Source organism: Mustela lutreola, chromosome 9 (assembly GCF_030435805.1).
Source record: "Mustela lutreola isolate mMusLut2 chromosome 9, mMusLut2.pri, whole genome shotgun sequence".
In the NCBI taxonomy this organism is placed as follows: Eukaryota; Metazoa; Chordata; class Mammalia; order Carnivora; family Mustelidae; genus Mustela; species Mustela lutreola.
In genome coordinates, this window is record NC_081298.1 from 12,640,880 (window position 1) to 12,655,481 (window position 14,602).

Below are 14,602 nucleotides of genomic sequence, written 5' to 3' on the forward strand. Positions count from 1 at the left end.
GGGAAGGAAGGTAAAGAAAATACTTCCCGGGCCCTGATGTGTTCTCCTTCTGTCCAGGGCCACTCAGAGCCCTTATCAGTGTCCCTTTAACATAATTAAGGCTGAGGACATGCCCTCAGGAAGCCGGAGGCAAGGAAGATCCTTGGATAGAGAGGCAAAAACAAACCAAGCATTTCCTTACATCCCTATGGAATTTAATGAAGACATCAAACAGCCAAGGGTCCAGATGGCCCTTGAGGGACAGAGAACAGACCTCCCAGCTCCCACAGGGCAGGAAAGGTCCTGTCCTTTGTAACGTGGCCCGCAGCTCCAGTGACCGGATGAAAAGTGGAGACTGTGTACAGATGCTCTTTCCACTAAAGCCCCCAGGGCGCTGATTTCCTGTTCCCCGGGAAGGACGGCAGTCTGGCCAAACAGCTCACATTTCTGCAGGTGGGACGAGCTCTTGCCTTTTCTTTCTTTTATCCATAACAATATGACTTCTTGGGAAGATCATTTATATTTACCTTAGATTTTATTCATTCATTCAGACCGGTTTCCATCACTGATTCACCATTTTCTGAGCAAATACTTAGGAATTCCCTTCTCTGACCTATGAATGGGCCTACCCGCCTAGGCCTCAGAGGGTGAATCTTTTAGTCAAGGAGACACAATGAATGACCACAGGAAAAAACAAGGTTGATAAAGAGCACAGAACCATCTACAGAAAGTAAGCGGAGAGTTGAAAAAAGCAGGGAATTAAGACAGGAAGGTCAGGGACAGTCTCTGTGCAGCTGAGATGAACAGAGACGTGTCCAGCCAGATCAGAGGCTGTCAGGAGAGAATTCCGGGCAAAGGGCAGAGCACGTGCAAAGGCCTGGAGGCAGGTCTGGGCAGGACAAGGAACAGAGAGGGGGCCCAAGACTAGGGCGGCAGGGGATAGTGAGGTTCAGGAAGGCAGGGAGTGGGGGCTGGGCCTCTGGGACCAAGGCAAGACCCTGGGGTTCACAAGAAGAACAGTGGGAAGCAACCAGAGGGGTTTATACAGGGCAGGATGCATCAGAGCTGACTAGCCCAGCTGGAGTGCTGGGGAGGCAACCCACCGTGGGGCCCTCGTGGAAACAGGGTCAGGTCTACGAGACGAGTGACCTTGAGCTAACTGATCTTCCCTGAGCCTCAGTCCTCACCCGCAGAATGAAGAAACAGAGAGGACACCAAATGAGGTCGTAACACTTAGGAGCAAACGCCGACTTCGCTAGCCAGCAATAACCCGGGAAATGTTGGAAGGACACTTTCCGCAGCGACTGCCCGAGGCTGGCTCCGGGGAGCTCCAGCGCCCCAGGCTGGGCTGATCGGACCACGGCCTTTGCCAAAGCTGCTCTGCGGCCTCCCCTTCTCCTTCCAGGTGCAGGAATTGTAAGGTGACACCGAGGGGCAGCAGACCAACAGGCCCAGACTGCAGGGCCCCTCAGGGCCACTGATCCTGCGAATTCCGCACGGCAGCGACACGAGCTACAGCAGAAACGGGGGAGCCGATCACGTTCCACCGAGAGTCTGTAGAGACTTAACCAGATGCCGGGCGGCTCTTGTCTGAGTCCTGACCCTGGGTAAGCAACGACAGAGAAACGTGTGTGAGCAGAGAAATCCGCCCAGGATCAGCGATAAGGACATTGCAGTTATGTTAATAAAAACCCACGTGCAGTCTGGGATTTGCTTTAAAATACTGTGGCGGAAAGAGGGGAGGCAGCTGGAGGGAGTGGGGCAAATCCCGGTCACTGCGGAGTCTGGGTGACGGGCGCATGGCGCATCTGCAGCCATGTTCTGAGGGAACATCGCAGTAATAATTGTTTAAATGTGCTCAGTTTATTTTTTTGAGATTGCTGTTTACTTGAGGAGGTATTGCAAAAGGCAGACCAGCGATTGCCACTCGGTCGTTCTGGCTCATCCCCACATTAAGCCGGCGACAACAGGGCGTTTCACTGGCCCGCGCCCGTGACCGTGCATATTCCTGTGTCTTCTGCAGACAAGGCTCTGAAACGTCTGCCAGGCCCCGCGTGCACGGGAAGGGTTTATTTATCCCGGTCGGAAGCTACCAGCTGGCTCATTCTAGAAGTCAAGCGGCTGATGGCGATTTTATGCAGAGCTGAGCACAACAGCCGGGGCCTGTCACCCCTGCTCTCTAGTGAAGATCCAGGGGTATTTTCGAGCAGAAATAATGGGCCGCTGTGGCTTTTTAAAGAGGTATGATTTATCTCTGGGATCGCATCCAGGCTGGAGCTGTTGGAGGACGATCCCAGGCTCCCTGGCCGTCAAGGAGGTTCTCGTACCTCGCCGGCTGGTCTGCAGATGGAGGACAGCTGAGCCTTCGTGTGGGCAGGCGACCAGGGCTTGGGCTGATCCGTTCTGGGCACCAAGAGGCAGCCGACCCAGGCCGCTGCAGAGCGCCTGCCTGCGCAGCCCCAGGAGGCAGCAGCTCTGGGGACGGCTGTTGGATCTGAGCCACATGATGGTTCACTGGGGCAGCTCAGGGCCCGCTGGAATATTTGCAGGCAGAACCATGCGGTCTGGTCGCCTTCAAAAGCAGGAATTTGTGTCTGTGAAGATGTGAATTATGTACCTCTGATTGAGAACAGCTGTGCGTGTCCTCTGCACACAAACGCAATCCTTTGAGCCGGTTCTTTGGACGGTGACGCGCACTGCCAGGTGTCCACCCAGGGCAGGGCCTTCCTTCTCGCTCACGGGACCCAACGCTCATGAGTGCCCTAAACCTTATCCAGCCCCCACCGCAGTGCCCCTGGGACACTGTCTGGCCCTGAGGGGCAGCAGGCGGCTGCTGGGGGTCCTGGGAAAGCACTGTTTCCCGCTTCCAGCCTCACTCTCCTCTTGCCCCTCCCCCTCCCCCTCCTCCATCCTGGTGGGAAGGAGCAGCAGCATCTGCAGCCATGAAAGAGGCCAGAGGGAGGGCCCAAGCAGAGAACGGAGGGCCACAGGGCAGAAGGAGTGGCCCCTGGGGACATCTTGCGGCCCCCCCACACCGGCCCAGGACCTGTTCACCAGGAACAAGGCCAAAGCCCCATGGCGGGGCTCCCCGAGCTGGTTTCCGTGGCTCAGAGCCAAGCACGGTCCTGGCTGGGAGGGGCGAGCACGACGGGTCCCCAGTGACCTCGGGGCCACCTCCCCTCCCTGTGGGCTGGTGTCACAGAAGGTGGGGTCCCCAAACTCCCTTGGTCTCTGATGCAGACAGAATGTCACCGTCACCTACATTCAGGGACCATGCTCACGGTTATCAGTTCCCGGGGGGCTGGAGCATTCGAGACTGACTCCGGAATTTGTGGATTTCTGTGCACCATTCGTCCGATGGCCTCAAGGGGCTCCGGTGGTGTGGTGCGTGACCCTACACGTTCCCTTCCCAATGGCCTCTGCTTCCCCTTCTGCTGCAAACAGAACCTGAGCGGCATTTGAGAATTCACCTTCCTAGGTCAATCCATGTGTTTGGGGTAAGCTGACCCCAAACCCTAGTCCACGGGGTGGGGGGGCAGGGGACCACACCAGCCACTGCTGCCCAGCAACTGGTTCCATGACAGGAGGGTCCTGAGCTGGCTCATCCATGACTCTGGGGCTCCCATGGCATCATGCTCTTGTCCCTGGACTTGGACCTTAGCGAGTGTGGGGCTGGAGATGGAACCGTGGGTCAGCCTTGCTCAGGGCACCCACAGCTGTCCGGCCCTGAGTAGAGCCTGCAGGAGACTCAGCACCATAGGGGCCAGAGGTGGGGGCAAGGGAGACCAGCTGAACCCGGGTATGGCATCAGAGCACCCGGACCCAGCCCTGCCTGAAGACCAGGCACAAGGCATGAGCCACCTGCAGGAGGCCCGGCGTCCGTTCCCCGGAGAATCAGGAGGACAGGGTTCAGCCTGGGGCACACCCCCATGGCCCCTTGGGAAACCTCCAGCCTGCCCAGAAATCAAGCAAGCATGAAACCTGCTCAGTTGTTTCTTGTGATTACGCCGTGTGGGCCTTGCCCCCGGCCCTGTGGGGTCACTGTCTTTGGTTGAATTCATCGACCTGTCAGGAACTGTGATGGAGGTTGGTTTCCTCACTTCTGGCAGGAGAACACATTTTGTTCGGTCTGTGCTAAAGCCTGAATGACATCGTGGTGCCCCCATATGCCGAAATGGAAAGTTCTGGTTGCAGAGGGAACTGGGGCACCTTTTTTCCCGAGGTCTTGTTCCAGGAACACAACCCTGCAGGACATGCCTTGCCGGACGTCACGCTCAACTGTCCGGGCGGCTCCGGGTTCCCTTCCTGCCTCCCGGCGTCCAGGTCCACGCGGTGGGGGCCCTGTCCCTGTCCAGCCTCCGGCCCTCCCTGTGCCCTCGGAGGGGCCACGGCACCCCGTCCCAAGCTCTGGCCTCCCACGAGCTTTGTCCCCAGAATGAAGATGACAGTGATGGCCTCAGGGCTCTGTGCAGGGAGCTCCCAGGAGCAGGGCTCACTGGGCCTCTGCTGAACAGGAACCAGTGGTCTCCTGGGCAGGGCAGGGAACCCAAAAGCCCAGGCGCTGAGGGGGAGGGAGGCTAAGGTTTCTGGAGCTGGAAACAAGAGCAGCCCCCACCCGGCAAGGGTCGGATCAAGACCCAGGCACTGACAGCCTCTCTGATGTATCCTCAGAAAAATCTCCGCGTACAACAGGGACCACTGCTGCATTTCACGTCTCTCTGGTTTCTGGGGATCCCGGTGCACACCCAGACCCTAGGGTTGGGGGCACATACTAAATCCCAGATCTCAGGGATGTCCTGGCCCCAGGTCCTCCCCGCCTTTCAAGTGATGGGTCCTGGAATATCTCACTCCTGCCCTTTCCAGAGTCTGACATCACCCCCGGCCTATAATCTCAGGTTGCGCAGAGATGATCTGTTTCCCTAAACCAAGCCCCGGCCTCCCCCTGCAGACACTGAGTCCCGAGGATGTGACCCCACCCTGATATTTGCTGTTTTCTGGAATTGTCTTGCTTGCTGATTTATTCACCTCCTTCTCTCTTGTCTGCCTCCCCAGACTAGACCATAAGCTCCCCGAAGTCAGGGGCTGTGTCTGCCTAATTCTCTTTTGTCTCCCTGGGGCCATCCCAATGGTCAGTCCCTGGAAGGAGCTCGATAGATGTGAAATGGATTTTGAGAGTGAAGAAAGGACCGAGTGAATGAGGCAGGGAGGACCTTCTGGTCAAAGCTCCCTTTTTGTTTCATTTCCTTCCTGCCTGGTGCCTCCTTCCTACCCAATGACTCCTTAGAGTCTTGTCTGTCGGCCAGTGCCGTCCAAGAGAACGTTCTAGGATGATGAAACAGTTCTGCGTCTGTATTGCCCCGGATGGTAACCGTCCACTCCGTCCAGTCCAGGGCCCCCGACATGGGGCTGGTGTGACTCCGAGAAGGGACACAGGAACCCCTAGACTCCTCGGGGTCTCTCCGGCCACGAGCTGCGGGCTGGTCACCCCGTGGAGCAGGGACTGTGGCTGGTTGGAGGACAGGCCGGGAGCGGGGCCTTTCAACCCTGGGACCAGTGACAGGGGAGGTCGTGTGGGAGGAGGGAGAGATGAGCCTCAACTGCTGATGGATGGACACGGTACAGAAACCAAATGACACGGGAAAGCATGACTTATGCTAAGGTCTAATGAGAGAGTTAGGGCACCGCCCTCGAAAGGACCCCGGGCCAGGGGTGCCCGCACTCTTGGGAGTCGGAGCGCCAGCCCCTGTGGTGAGGCCTCTATCTTCATGAGTCAGGATGCTGCGCCAGTGGGAGCTCCTTTTTCGGGAACCATCGGAAGGGGCAGCCCAGCCTGGTGCGGCAGCTCAAGGTCCAGGCTCCTTCTGTCTTGTCCATTCACCACCCCCGAGGCTCGCTGTCCTCTCCGCGGTCCGTCGTGTCTCGGCGCCTTGCTTGGACCAGCCAGCAGGACGTGGGTAAAAAGGAGGAAGAGGAGAGAGACCGTCCCCTGGAAGGGCGTCACCTGCACGGATTGCTGTTCTTTAGGATCCCCTGGAAGAGCCACTCAGCCACCCTTCGCTGCAAGGGAGGCTGGGAAATGTCGGCTTTCTTCGGGGGGCGCCATGCCCGCTTCCAAAAGTCAGAATCCATTCCTCCTAAGGATTGGGGGTGGATATTAGGGAACAGTCAGCAGTTGTTGGAACAGAAGCTTCTGGTTGCTTGAACCATCATTCTCACGCAGAATATCAATCTGGAACATTCTGTGCCTCATGTTAAATATGTGGTGAAATCTTTTTGAACACACCCTTACTCGTTGCAAACTCAAAAGATTTCCCTTGGAGAATTTACAAAAACCGCTGCTACAGAGAATTCACGGCGTCCCAGAGACCCCGGGGCCTCTGCGGGCAGACACAACGATGGAGTGCGTTCCCCTCTGCCTGGGTTTTCCGGGAGCTGCTCTGCCCATAGTCCTGCGGGGGGTCGGGGCAGGGGTGGCCGTGACAGTGACGGGACCGCTCCTGTCCCCTCGGCTCCGGGTGGGCAGAGCTCGGATGTCGGTCATCTCTGTCCCTGTGCTTCCCAGCCGTCGTGTGAGACGAGTGTTCCGGTATCAGCTCTGCTTCTCAGAGGAGGAAGCCTTTTCCCAGACAGCAGGTGTCCCTGCCCCAGAGTCAGGGGGTCAGTGAACAACCTGCGGGACCTGAGCCCAGGATTCTGATGTCAGGCTCAGCCACCGAGCCGTCCCCTGGCCATGTACTGGGCAGCGTCTCTGGGCCAGACGCCGCTGTAGATGCTGGGTACATGGGGCTTCACGGGACAGGCGGGTCCCTGAGTCCTTGGAGCTCACACTTAAGAAGGGAGGCGAGGGAGAGGACGCCAGGGAAACGTGCCCCCGGGGTCACTTCTGATGGTGGTGAGTGGTACCCAGAAGAGAAAACCGGGCGGCGCGCTGGGAAGGGCCTGGGTGGAGGGGCTGACTGTGGGCAGGTGGTCGGGAGCCCTCTGTGGACGTGACACCTGGCAGAGCCCTGGAAGGTGAGCAGGGGCAGCTATGCGGGGGGGGGGGGGGGGGAGGGGGGGGTGTCAGCCTGGAGGAGGACGCACGGCCCAGAAAAGGGCCCTGGGTTGGGACACCCCAGGCACGCATGTGGCACAGAAGGAAGGTCCGTGAGTCCAGGGGAAGGGGGAAGAGGGAGAGGAGTGCCCAGGCCTCCACGTTCCCCCAGGGCCTGTGAGTCAGGGAACATTTCTGAGTCTTCAAGCATGTTCTCAGGGCAGAGAGAGCCCCCACTCTGGGCAGGCAGTGTGGGCTCGGGGGTGGGGATGACAATGGGGCGTGGGAGGCAAGCCCCTGCCATCCAGGCTAGAAGCCTGGGGGGGCTCAGCCAGCAGCCTCAGCCCAGCCTGCTTCCTTCCTCATTAGGGCCTCTGCCATCTGGCTGGGGCACGTCTGAACGAGGAGCGGGAAGTATGACTGTACAGGTGAACACCTGCTTCCCAATTTCCAGACACAGGTAGCATCCTGCGACAGGCTTCCCTGTGCCCTTCGAGGTGACCCTGATGGCAGGGGGTGTGAAGGGAGGTTGTCCCTCCATTGTAATTCCCTTCTGGTTCTGCCCAGGAGACATCAGCCTGCCTGAGCCCCTTTTTCTTTCTGTTTGGGTTTCAGATTCTCCAAACAAGATGTAAAGGCAGAACATATGCAGAACACATAATTATCACACTCGGGTTTGTTTAACTTTATCCCTGCAATTTCTCAAGTGTTGTTGCAATTAAGGAACCCTATTGTATAATAACACGTGCTTTGGGGAAAATGATCTAACTACCACTAACAGGAATAGAAGGCAATTTTAACCCAGCTCTCCATGTGTGCCTGTGTGTGCACCTGAGGGTCCTGTCGTGTCTCTGTCTGGAGATGCATTAATCATGCCTTTTATTTGGGGGGGTTCTGATGCTTTGACATCCCAACCTTGCTGCTCTGCAGGATTCCCCCTCCTAGAGTTAGCCAGTTTTGAGAGATTTCAAACCACTCACCTTGGAGTGCTTTCCCCCCCCTTTTTAAAAGATTTTATTTATTTGACAGAGAGAGAGCACAGGTGCACACGCAAGCACAAACGGGGGGAAAGGTGGTGGCAGACAGAGGAAGAGGGAGCAGCAGCCCCCTCTTTCCTCCCCCACCCCAAGCAGGGTCCCTGAGACGGGGCTGCATCCCAGGACCCTAGACCATGGCCTGAGCCAAAGGCAGCCCCTTAATGGCTGAGCCGCCCAGGCATCCCTGGAGTGCTCTTTTCAAACACAAACCAGTCCAGAGGTCACACCACCCAGCCACTTCCGTTTCCAGGTTCTCACACTCCCAGCCTCTATCCGCCTGTTTTCATCATTCCCGTACCAGGTCCCAGGCAGCTTTGGACAAAACGGGTACCAAGATTCCCCTGCAATCCTTCAAACTAGCCAATCGGAAGGCTTCTCCCCGTGCCTTACCTGCTGCCCCTGCCCAGGAAAGCCTCTTGCTCACAACTCCCCAGCTTTCCCTCTACCTCCTGGTAGACCCCAGTGCTTTTCCCCTTGGCCTTGTGTGGCATATGCCACGCCTCCCGTTCTTATAGGTCTAGAAGTCTAATAAACTCCCTCCATGACTGTCATTTCTATGTCTACATGTCTTACTGTACACATAGGGGAAAAAAGTCCTCACTACCTGATTAAAACCGTGTGTGTCTGTGAGTCCCATTTTGTGGGCGTGCACAGGACAAGGACACCCAGATTCCCGGGTCCCCCCAGTGTGTTTAGACAACTCAGAACTTTGCATCACAAAAGCACCGGTGATGTCAGAGGCTCCATGAATCATAATGACGGCTCCAAGGTCCCGGTATCCAGGAGACCTCAACTTGCCACTGAGTCACTGGCCCCCCGCTGTGAGAACCGGTGGCTTTATTGGAGCCTGGAGCAGAAGGGAACCAAATTACATCCAGTATGACCCATATTGTGGCACGGCTAATGACCCAGTTAACCTCCGGATCATTTTCTGCTTCTTGGTGTCCTGGGAACGGGTGGTGTTTACTCCGCTTGGGACAAACCTTTATTAATGTGCATTAATGTGCCCGGGGATTTGCAGCTCTGGGCCTAGAGTTTTCAGAGAGAGCGGGCCCCGTGGGCCAGGGCCCCAGGAGCTGCTGCATGCAAATGAGGCTCTTTTCTTTACCCTCTGCTCGCCCTGATTTGCATGACTAAGCGTTTCTGCCTTTTTAAAAAATGTGTTTGTTTGTTTCTTGATTGTTGTTGTGTCTCCTATGGAGGAAAGCAATCACTTGCTCACTGGACAGAGACCTAAATCTGGCAAAAGCCCAGGTCTGCTGGCCTGGCAAAGGGGAGCCAGCCAGCCACACTCCATTGGTAGGGACCATTCCAGAACACACAGCCCTGGGGAGGTGGGGTAAAAATCACTCGCGTCTTCCGCAGACTCCCTAATAGTGCAACAAAGGAGAATTAGATTGGACCAAAAGGCAGAAAGGACTCTGTCCTTGTAAAATCCAGCTCAAGCTCACAAGGAGCTCTAAAGGCGGCTGTGGGTCCCCTGAGGAAAGAGAAGACGTTGCTAATTCTGTTCAGACTTTTAGTTCTCAACTCTTACCAGAGCCAATACCTGGTTTTTAAAGCAAAGATTTTATGACTTCTCTTCAACTGAAATGAAATTCCTCGTCAGTGTAACTTACCTCCATACCTATTTTTTAATCCATGTCCTATCCTGAGTATAAGATAAAGGGGAAAGGAAAGGAATTTATAATAAAATAAAACACTTTTCAACGTGCCAGAACTCTGGCACAGCTCAATGGGAGGCTACCCATCACCTGATGCCCACACTTGGACGGAGAATTCCAGGGAATGAAGCTACAGGCGCAGACCAGCGACAGCTGTGTCATGGGGGGTCCCCTCAGACGCCACGAGAGGCTTTGCCATTGGTCATACAAGTTTTCAACCTGGCGAACAGACCTCGGGGAAGTCCTGAACAAATCAGAGTATGATCTTCCCTCAGCTGATGCCATAGTTTTGTCCCTGAAGACCTGGTATACTTTAAAACAATGAAAAAAAAAAAAATTGTGTTTGTGTCTATGTGAAACGGAATTCGGTTCTGGGCTCAGGTCATCTTAAACAGTTTTTTAATCTGTGGGAACGACCAGAAGGTCATTCGAAATTAGTGCCGATGCATGACGAACACAGAGGAGCTGTGGGCTGGGAGACCAGGTCCAGAATCGGGCCTGAGGGCAGGGGTCAGGCCCCATTCACAGACAGGAAATGAATCCAGAGAGAAGAAGCAGTTCACCCAAGCTCACAGACAGAGAGCATGGTAAGTTTGGGGCTTAAACAGGACGCTGTTGGAACAAAGGGTTTAAATCCAACTCCATCGTGACTTCCTCCCCTTTTCGGCCACCTACAGGAGCCCAGTGACCTTGTGGTCCCCACAGAAGATGCATGGATTCCGTCTCTGATTTTCTCCTGAACCAGAAGAGGGCCACCGGGTCCCCCCATCTATCATCAGAATGTTGGGAAGCGATGGTGGTGGGGTTAGTGTCCTGCCTGAACCCCCTTTCCTGACCTCGTGACCCAGCTGCTTTGAGTCACAGCTGAGAGGTCCACAGGTGTTCCCTCCCCAGAGGGAGAACAGCCTTAAGGCCAAATGAGGAGGCCATCATCCCCACGCACGCCCGCCCCGGAGCAGCCGATGGCCAGTGACGGAGATAAAATCGCCAGCCCCCTTGCCTCAAGGTGGGACCTGCTCTGGGATACAGTTCACGCTCCAGGACTCTCCATGGGCCTGGGCTGACCGTGCTTGCTTAGCATTTTGCCCCATTCTGCGCCTCACTCCCTTCTCTTAGGAGCACCGCTTCCATAGATCACGTGCGTAAGGAGCTCCGTCACAGGCTCTGCTTCAAAAACGGACCTGATCTAGGGTCAAGATCAAGAGACCAGTGAGGCGACCGTGGCAATAATCAGGTGAGAGATGACGGTGGCTTGGACCAGGATGGCAACAGGGGTGGGTGGAGAGGCGAGCCAGTGAATATTTGGAACGTTGAGTCTTCATTAGGTGCTACCGCACTCTGGCTCCAGCGAGGTAACCCTGGGGCCAGCAAACCACCTCCCACAAAGAGATCTGAACCCCAGCCTTGGGAAGGGGCCCCCTTCCAAGTCTATCCTTCCTGGGGGACTGTCCCTTCCCTCTAGGAAACCAGCTAGTCTTTTCTTACATCGCATGGTGACTCTTATCAGAGCTGAATAATTCTTTATATAACATATCCCGTTTAAATCACCCCATGGCTCTGCCTCTCTTTGGGGCCCAGGCTGCTGCAATCCGCAGAGGCGGGACCCAGCGAAAAGCCGCCTGGTAAAGGACAGAGAGACTCGGTAGAGCCCCGGGATTACGGAACAGTCTGGAAGGGTGGGTTGGAGGCTGAGAAACCAGCTTGGTAACCAGCGCGCTGTCATTCCCTGCCTTAACATTCCGTCACTCCCGATATTTCTAGTCATCCTCAAAAGGGCCTACGGGAAGAGCACTTACTTGGGAATCAGAGAGTAGACATTCTAGTCTCCTGTCAACGACTCGCTCACTGGATAACCCTTCTCCAGCCTCGGTTTACTCACCTGCCAAAGGAAGGGGTCATCCCAGGTGCTCTAAGACCCTCCTCATTGTCCTGCTGTGTGGTGAGCTGTGTGGTGTCCTGCTGCTGTGACTAAGTGAGAGAGACACCTGCAGCCGTGGTCTTCGAACTCTAAGTGCCCTGTGATGGTAATGGATTCCCCGTCCGATGTTGCCCGGAGGCTGACACCTCCCTTTCTCACGCCCTCCCCCACCCAAACCGTCAGTATTTCCCGACAGCTTGACCCCCCCACCCCAAGTAGATTCCGAATCCATGCATTTCCCTCCCCATTTACCCAGGACGGATGAACAGTCGTTCATTCTTAGCACCAGCTTTCCTTCTGCCTCTCTGAACCTGAGCTAGATAGAGGGTGCCCCCAGCAAAAGCCCTGGTCTACTGAGCTTCCTGGTAGACAACACACACGTGTTGGGTCCCCACCAACCCCCACCACTCCCTATCACCTGCACAGGCTCACTTGCCATTTCTATACTGCAAGTCACACCATGTCACTCCTTTGCATGAATCTCTCCAATGATTTCCCATCAAATACAATCCAGACTCCCTACGGTGACCCAGGAAGCCCTGCACGATCTGCTCCCTGAGCCCTTCTGTCACAGGCCACGTCCTTTCCTGCTCGGAGCCATAGTGCTGCTCACCACCCTCCACCCAGAACCCGTGTTCCCGAACATTCAGTCTGGCTGGCTCCTTCTTATCCATAAATTCACTCGTCCAAGAACAAGTCCCTGCCGGCCTTGTAGAAAGCAGACCTCCATGGTCGTCACCTTCCATCTGGTCATCCTGCATGAGCCTTTCTTGCACGATTTCAATGTATCTCATTTATTCATGGGTTGATTACCTCTTGCTGTCTTCCCAGTCAGAATGGAAGCCCCAGGACGCCAGGGACTCTGTCTGCCCTGTTCAGTATGTTACTCCCAACAGCAAGCACAGTGCCTGGTAGAGTCAGTACTTAATAAATATTTATGAATGACTAAATAAGAGAACGTTAAGTGGGATCGGCTGTAGACAGCCCGTGGGTGTTTACCCGCTTCCTGTTTCTAGGAGTCTGGCAAAGTGCTTACACACACCTTCCTCATTCGCCACCCACTTCTCTGGCTCCGAGCGCTCGCCCCATGTGTGAGTCAGAGCAGTTCGCTGAAAACAACAGAACTCATACCAGTCAATTTAAGCAGAAAAGGAATTTACAACAACATAGTGGGGGGCTGGGTGATTTCCCAGAGGGACCAGATAATCACACCTAAAGGCCACATAGCTAAGAACTTGGTCCGCAATCATCGCACAGAGCTATGCCCAGGAAGATGCCTCCAGTAGCCTTGGACACAGACCCTGAGGCCCCCACTGCTCAAAGCGTTGACGCGTCGCCCCTCTCACTCGCTGGCCATCCCCAGAACGGATTTCATGAGGTTCCTCTTTCTCCACATGACAAGATTCCCATTCGAAGTTTACGTACAGGGGTGCCGTGAGGAACACAACCAGAGTCCCCCGCCCTTGGCCTAGCCCTCGCTGCAAGGGAGACTGGCGTGCAGAGCCGCTGGACCACTTATACTGTGTCAAGTTTGCCCAGTTTGCTGCGCACAGGAAAGGAGATCGGAGTTTCTGTGCCGCTCAATGAAGTCCCGATGCCCCCTCCACATCCCAGGCGGGTGGCCACAGAAGAGCCGTTTTCTCGTTAAGCCACCGGCTCTTCCCACACCAGAAGGCTGCCATAAATCATCCCCCAGTTACATCGCTCCTCAGGGGTGACACACAGCGCCGGAACTGCTTCCCCAAAGGCCTCTCTGCCTCTCCAGCCGCTTTGCTTCAAGGCAAGGAAGAGACGGTTGAGCTGCTGTCAAAGTAGCTCGAGTCATTACTTATTCTCCCTCAGCATGGAGTCAACCTCAAGATCAATGCGGTTGCTCCTGATAGATTTTTATATGCTAAACCTCGGATGTCGACACGGCCTGCGAGATGATGGAGCCAGCCCAGCCGGGATTTACACATAGGACACAGGGAAAACGGGCAGAGAGAAGGCTGCCCACCCCACCACCACGGTCTACCCCAAACATTCTCTCTCTTTCTTCTCTCTTGCCTTAGTAAATATGTATTGGCTGTCTGCTGTATGCCCAGCGGTGTGCTAGAAGCAGTACAGACGCTGCTAAATAAAAAAGGAAGACACGGCCCCTGCCTTCCTGGATGGTTGGTTTGGGGTAGAGGGCAGATGCTAACCAACCGTTCAGAGCAACATCATACGCAGACTAAGACAAGCCCATCCTTTCAAAGCCAGCGCAGTCCTATTCCTCGCCTGCCCGGAAGCCTCTGGCTTCTTCCCCCCACCCAGAGTAAAGTCTACACCCTACCCAGCCCCACGGATGTGACTGTCGCTGCCTCCCTGACGGCCTCCTGATTCTCTTCCCAGACTTCCTGGGCCCAGACACATGAGCCTTTCCTCTGTTTCTTCTACTTTATTTAGACCACTGTCATTCTGAGTCTTCGCTACACTCAATCAAGCCAGCCCCAACCGAAATAGCACACTGGGGAGTTGTCTATTTTTAGGGCAAGGTGAAGCCATGGAAGTATTTAGAAAACTGGGTAATGTGGGCTTGGTGTATCCAGTAATCAGTCTGGTTGCTTCGAGGAGACTGGGTGGGTATTGGGTGAGGAGGAGGTGGGTGAGCCCTTCTGTCCTCCCACTGCGTAGGGGACCCTGAGACAGAGGCAGGGGAGAGATTATGTCGAGACAAGCCAAGACCTGGAAGATCTTGGTCCCTAAGTGGATCCCCTGGGCAACTGCAAGGTTTGAGGTAGGTTAAGTTTCTAGACCCCAACTTTGCTATCTGCTACCCCACGCAAACCCACTTGTCTTGTCAGAAATGAACAGAAGAGGGAAGCCTGGGTGGCTCAGTCAGGTAAGTGTCTATCTTCGGCTCAGGTCATGATCTTGGGGTCCTGCGATCGAGCCCCGCACTGGGCTCCTCAGTGGGGAGTCTGCTTCTCCCCCTGCCTGTCCCTCCCCC

At 55.5% G+C, this 14,602-nt stretch overlaps 1 long non-coding RNA gene across 1 annotated transcript; it reads right to left on the reverse strand.

The window, feature by feature from the left end:
• Positions 1-302: 302 nt before the first annotated feature.
• Positions 303-12,523, reverse strand: LOC131807560 (uncharacterized). Its single transcript, XR_009344539.1, has 3 exons — positions 12,445-12,523; positions 11,593-11,729; positions 303-1,582 (listed from the first exon to the last, which is right to left on the reverse strand). It is a non-coding gene; the product is annotated as an uncharacterized LOC131807560 (long non-coding RNA).
• Between the last annotated feature and the right edge of the window lie 2,079 nt (positions 12,524-14,602).